This window comes from Panthera onca, chromosome C1 (genome assembly GCF_046562875.1).
Source record: "Panthera onca isolate mPanOnc1 chromosome C1, mPanOnc1 haplotype 2, whole genome shotgun sequence".
NCBI classification, from domain to species: domain Eukaryota; kingdom Metazoa; phylum Chordata; class Mammalia; order Carnivora; family Felidae; genus Panthera; species Panthera onca.
Genome location: NC_138346.1, coordinates 35,917,259 through 35,923,822, shown reverse-complemented (window position 1 = coordinate 35,923,822; position 6,564 = coordinate 35,917,259).

Genomic DNA, 6,564 nt, shown 5'->3' with positions numbered 1-6,564 from the left:
ACTCCTCATTTCTTTATTTTTGTTAATTTAGTTTTAACAGAACAGTAATAAAAAAAACAAAGGAAGATCTTTGGGAAAAATAGAACTCTTAAAACCTTTCTGAAAAGAGTGCTGAACAGGCCAAGTGTGCGTTCAGCTCCTACCTGTGCTCAGGCAGGGACTAGCTACACAAAAGCAGGGTCTGTGTTCGTGCTCCACAAAGCACCTGATTCATGAGACAGCTTTGCAGGAATTTAATTAGTGAAGGAATGTGCAAAGCTTAAGCACTTCAGATGTCATTAAGCATTGGGGAGGGAAGAGGGAGGGGAGGAAAGCCCAACAGATGTTTGATTCAGCCTCGTTCCTGCGAAACAGATCGTTGCGCACGTCGTTTTTCTATTTGGGTAGCTCTTGGGTAAATCTTGTTAATGATATTTCATTCTTTCTGGAGTCTGGTTTAACATGTATCCAGTTTAAAGCGAATAAACATGCACCTTCTACCTCACGAAGGGAAATAGACTGGTTTAAAACAACAACAACAAAAAAAACACCTGGAGTTTCAGGATTGCTTTTGTGAAGCCATTATTTGAACACATCGTGGAGTGACTGCTGATCCGTGAGTTGAATGAACGTGAATCTTTAGTTTCAGAAAGTCAAGTTACGGTCAATCTGTGAAAGGAACTGCATGTTTTGGTTTCAGCGGTTGTACGTGTTTAACAGCACTTTACTCCTTTTAAATCGGATCACCATGCTGTGGGCAAGAGAGTGTTCTGTGAGGTTGTTAGCTATAAGCGGCCAGCCATCAGGGTGGCTCCATCCCGGGCTGGCCTCTGGGCCGAAGGACTGCCAGAGAGGACCTGTGCTGGACTCCAGTTTACTGCAATGGACAGCATTTGCTGCTTTTCCACCAAAACCGGAACGCCCATTTTGCACAAAGGAGCAGGCCACTAGATTTGATGGTGTCATAGAAACAAGAAACACAAGTCTCGAGGCCATCTGATTTATCTATCTACCAGCTCCTGTTTACAGCCTATTTGTCAGTGTCTATTTCAAGTTCTTTCTGCTGTTAACATCTCAGGATACTCAATTTTGGGTGATAAAATTAGAAAAGGAAGGAAAAGATGCATACCAACTAGACTTGCTTTGAATTCCATGTGTAGGCTCCACTGACTTCTGAGAAATTCTAAAGAGCTAGTTCCTAAAACTTTTTTTCCCTAGAAACGTTAGCATAATGGTGTTCTGCAACTGATTGCTGCCATGCCGAAATTGCACTCTTTCAAAGCATAATAGTAACCACTCATGAGATGAAAAAAGAAAATCAGCAAAGCAGATTTCTTGTCCTGGGCTCCTTGATTTCTGGACTTCTGTGCTCCAAACCCATAGAAATTAACACTTAACTATCTGCCACTATTTTTGGGGTCACTTTATACTCTTTTCTAGTTTAACCATTTAGTATTTAGCAGTGTATTGTCATGTGGGGTAATTCATACCAAGAATAGAAAGGTTTTCTAATATTTAGATAGGACACAAAATGTTTGTTTTTAATGTTTCTTTATTTTTGAGACAGAGAGAGACAGAGTGTGAGTGGGAAAGGGGCAGAGAGAGAGGGAAAAATAGAATCCAAAGCAGGTTCCAGGCTCGCAGCTGTCAGCACAGAGCCTGATGTGGGGCTCAGACCCACATGACCCGAGCCAAAGTCGGGTGCTTAACCAACTGAGCCACCCAGGCACCCCTGACACACAATGTTTTTGACAGTTAGCTCTGTTTCTTCCATAGTCCTTCACTTCCAACTTTTTTTTTTTATTGTATTGATCATTTTTTAATTTACTCATTCAACCACCTATTCAACTATTTTGTTGAGGGCTGGGCTGAGGCTAGGTGCACAGGAGAAATCATAAAGAGTTGTCAGGATCAGGGTCACCATGTACTGTCACTGGGTCACTGTCGTGTTGGGTTTGCACTGATGGCAAAGCAGCCATTAGGGCTCTGCAGCAGTCTGAAACACCTCCAACTGAACGGAGGGAGCATTTTCCTAAATCTCACAAAGGCATTTCATGTGTTAGCAGCAAACCAGTCAGGATACATAGAACAGTTACTAAGCATAGTTTTTAGGTAATTCTGTTTCATATTTCTACACAAAGAGTTTTTAGCCTTCTCATTTTTATTTTATGCTTGTTTAGTTCCATATCCCGGAAACAAGAGAATACAACTATTATAGAATTTGTAGACAGTTCTGTTAGGTGATTAAGATAGTGCATCAAGGGAAATTATATTTGTTGCACACTGTTCACACTGCATGAAGATGGAAGAGTAACACCTCTCTCCCCCACCTACAGTAAGGATCAGAAAAAGCCAATTGTTAACATTACATGTGCAGTTTGCAGAGTGTTTCAAAAAAAAATAAAGCCAAAGCAGGTTTAAAACACATTATAGTTAAAGTCAATAGAGGCAAGTTTAAAACTTTAAAAAGAATATAGACTTCTGGGGTGCCTAGGTGGCTCAGTAGGTTAAGTGTCTGACTCTTGGTTTCAGCTCAGGCCATGATTTCACGGTTCATGGGTTCAATCCTTGCATCTGGCTCCACGCTGACAGCGTGGAGCCTGATTAGGATTCTCTCTCTCTCTCTCTCTCTCTCTCTCTCTCTCTCTCTCTCTCTCCCCCTCTCTCTCCTGTGCTCTCTTTCTCTCAAAATAAATAAATAAACTTAAAAAAAAAGGATATGGACTTTCAAGAATAAAACTCTTGGCAAACTCTCTCAATAGATAGGTTTTTACACCAATATTTCCTAAAAAGTTGAAGAAAATTTAAGACAAAGACACCTTCCTGGAGAAAGTTTCAAGTATCAACAAATCAAGGGTTTTGCTTGTCTTTTTTTCCCCTTCAGTCTAAAAAAGATACTTAGCACCAATTTTTGTTTGCTTTTCCACAAACGTTTTCTAGGAGATACTGCAAAACCTCCAGCTCACCAACCACAGTATGTTTTAGGAATGGAACCTTATGGTTAGCAAAGGATTACTGTATTCAAATAGTAAATTCAGAGGGCCTCCCATACCATACTGGGTTTTGACTGTAATTTAGTGCTTCATCTAAACGATTTCAATTAATTGTTGGAATGTTATCTGGGAGGCAAATCCTGTGTCTTCAAGTATGCAAAGAAACATTTGGAATCACTCCACTGAAATAGGTTGGATCAGTTTGGACAACCTTAACCCAGCAGACTGGGAAAATTCCCACAGGTTCCCACAGGTCTGGTCCACCATTACTGCTTACCCCATGACCAAATGGCAAGCTGCCCTCTCAGGAGAACCAACACCAGATGGAGTCCTCACATCCCCTGCCTGTTGCCTCACTGATTTTTCTGTATAAAACTCTCACATCTCCCTAAGCTCTGTGGAACTCTTTTCTTTTTTTTAGGTTTATTTATTTTGAGAGGGGGAGGATGCGAGTGGGGAAGGGGCAGAGAGAGAGAGAGAGAGAGAGAGAGAGAATCCCAAACAGGCTCTGCACTGTCAGTGTCTAATGTGGGGCTTGAACTCATGAACCATGAGATCATGACCTGAGCCAAAGTCAAATGCTTAACTGACTGACCCACCCAGGTGCCCCAGCTCTGTTGACTTCTTTAAAAAAATTGTTTTTTAATTTATTTTGAGACAGAGAGATCACACAAGAGGGGCAGAGAGAGAGAGGGACAGAGAGAATCACAAGCAGGTTCCACACTGTTGGATGTGGGGCTCGAACCCACAAACCATTAGATCATGACCTGAGCCTAAATCAAGAGTTGGATGCTTAACCAATAGAGCCACCCAAGAGACCCTTGAATTCCTAATTCATTGCTCACTGACTTTCACTATGACTTGGCAGAGAAACCAGAGTTCAAAACTCCTTGAAGAAAATCATGGTCTCCCTTTCATAATTATAAAAGGCCTTTGTGCTGAGGTGTATTGGGCATCCTTTGGGAGCTTCCATTCAACCTGTTATACTTTAATACTACTGCCTCTGAATAGAGGGTCTAGTTTCTTTTAAACCTATTATTCTCCCTAATGGAAGTTACAAAAGCACTTATCTTGTCCTCCTCTGTCTTTTCTAGGTCTGACTCTAGAAATTTATGCACAGAAGCTGTAACCACCCTTCCATGAGAGGAGCTGGGGCTTATCTCATTCTCCATTAGGACCGTCAGGGCTGCCCCACCACTGACCAGCGTGACCTTTGACCTGGGCAAATGGCTTGCTCCGCTCGAGCCTCAGAGGACTGTGCACTTCAGCAAACCTTCCTCAGAGAAGGCCAGTCTCTAATTGAAGGGACCAGCTGGAGTGGTCAGTGCCATCTGAGCAGAGTACCATGAGGTCATCTCCATTTTTCCACACTAGGGTGCTCTCCAAACTTCTACCCCCATCTAAGGTGTGGGATCAACCAGATGTCTTAAAATGTTTTGTGTTTTTTGTCTCTGCAATTGTCCCAGTCTGTGGTCAAAAAGGTTCTTGGAGGGCTACCTGGCCAGCAGATCATAGCCACTGAACTGTAAGGTATTCTTTTCACAGGATCACATAAGACTGGGCCACCAGAATGGTACTGGCTTGCTGATTTGGGGTGACTCTCTCTGATGTTGGGCACAGAACAAAATTAGGGCTTTGAACTCTTGATGGTAGACTGCCCACTCTTTAAACCTGTTATTCTCTCTTGAACTACACTTGTGGGCCCCACTTGGTTCTCGCTTACCTATATATGCTGACCATGGTGCCATCTGGTATATAGCACCCACATAGGGGAGAGGTGGTTCTACTGTCTTTTATTCTCTGCAACCCCCTCTGCTGTGGGCACCCAGGACAGTCCCCCTACCTCTTCTGTGGGCTCTGTGCCACTGGTTGTAAAGGTCCCCAGGTGTGTCTGTTCTTTGGTCCAAGAGCTTTTGAAGCTGTTGCTCCATAGCCCAATAAGCCCTTCTGAGTGGTACACTCTTCTGCCTCCAATGTATGTGATGATGCCTTGATCTTGAGGGCAAGTCTTAGTGAGGGACCAATGTTCCTTAAAGGACTTGGACTGCTCTTCTCATTCAGCCATAGGCTTCTTGCCTCTCTTCCTCTTTGGTGATGGTATCCTGGGCTACATCAAAATCAAAAGAGATACATTCTAGAAATTCAGCGATCATAGCCTAAGAGGAATATCATACTATGCTTCCATTATAACATTCTAAAAGGAAAATTTTACCTGACCAGAAAATAAATCATTGCTCACATTTTTTCTGCATACTCTGGGTAAGACTTGCATGTTTGGTCATCATCAATGAAGCACAGAAACGACCTTTGAGAGAGCCAGTGAGGCAAGTATGGGGGCAGGCTATATGACATGACATCGTAAGTGACTCTGTGACTGACATTAAATAGTTGGTGGGAACTGCAGAGGCCAAAGATCTGTATCGTTTTGATACAAACTGGCTCTAAAGAGCTGTATCATTGTGGGTAATAGTGGTATTTCTCCCTCTTACTTGTGGTGAAAGATACAAAAACTCACCAGGACCTGCGCATTTGACAGTAAAGAACATAATGAGATGGTTCCTGGACTTGAGCAGGAAAAGATGGCGTGTGGATATTACGAAGACTCTTCAGATATACTGACTGGACTGTAAAGAAATACGTAAGCGTCTTTTCTTTATCCGTTATTCAAAATCCTCTTCACTAAATTACTATACCCCATACAGGCCCATGGGTTTTGTGATATATTTTTGTAATCAAATTACTTATATAGACAAAGTTCCCAGAAAAAATATTTTTACCTGGGCCCCACATCATCTCAGGGCAGCCAGGCCTCTGGCTCCTGTGGTGGGGGCGGGGCCACAAGCTTGCTTCTAATCCCCTTTGTCGCTCAGTGTGCTGAGTCTTAGGACATCCTGCAGGGCCCCTGGAGATGAGAACTGAGCCCCGGCCCTGCAGAGCAGCGTGCTGCCTTGTGCTCTCTCGTATCGGTGGAGAGTGGCCTGCCCCCATACTCACAGGATTGGCCCTAGCTGATGGTCACAACTCATTGTATGGACTTGATCTGGGCTGGGGGGCTTTGAATTATTTGACAACTCATTCAACAGAGACACTTAGTTCTTGCTATGGACCAGGAAATGCGATCAGCAGAGCACTTAACAAAGATGAGAAAGGCTTGCTTCACGTCCTCTAGGAGCTCCCAGGATAGTGGGAGACAGATCAATAAGCAGATGGGGCAACAAACCAGAAAGAGCTGTCAATGGACGTGTGGGGAGTACAGATGGAGCGCGGAGGGCTGTGGGTCCTGCGCAGAGTGACACCTGAGGAGGCTTCACAGAAGCCTCTTAAACAAGTCTGTTTGGACTAAACTTTGAAAGATGTGCGGGTGGGGGTTGGGGGAACCTCCTGGCCAGAGGATGGGATAAGAGGAAGAAAATGGGCCATTAAGCCATCAGATGTAGGCAAGCAGCCAAACTGGGTGGAGGGAAGCTGTAAGTAGGTTCTGTGTGGCTGTCGTGCAGGGAGGGGCTCAGTAAGGACAAAACTGGAGAGGCACAAAGGGCCAAGATTGAGGGCACTTAATATACCACACAGAGGTATCTGGGCTTTACACCAT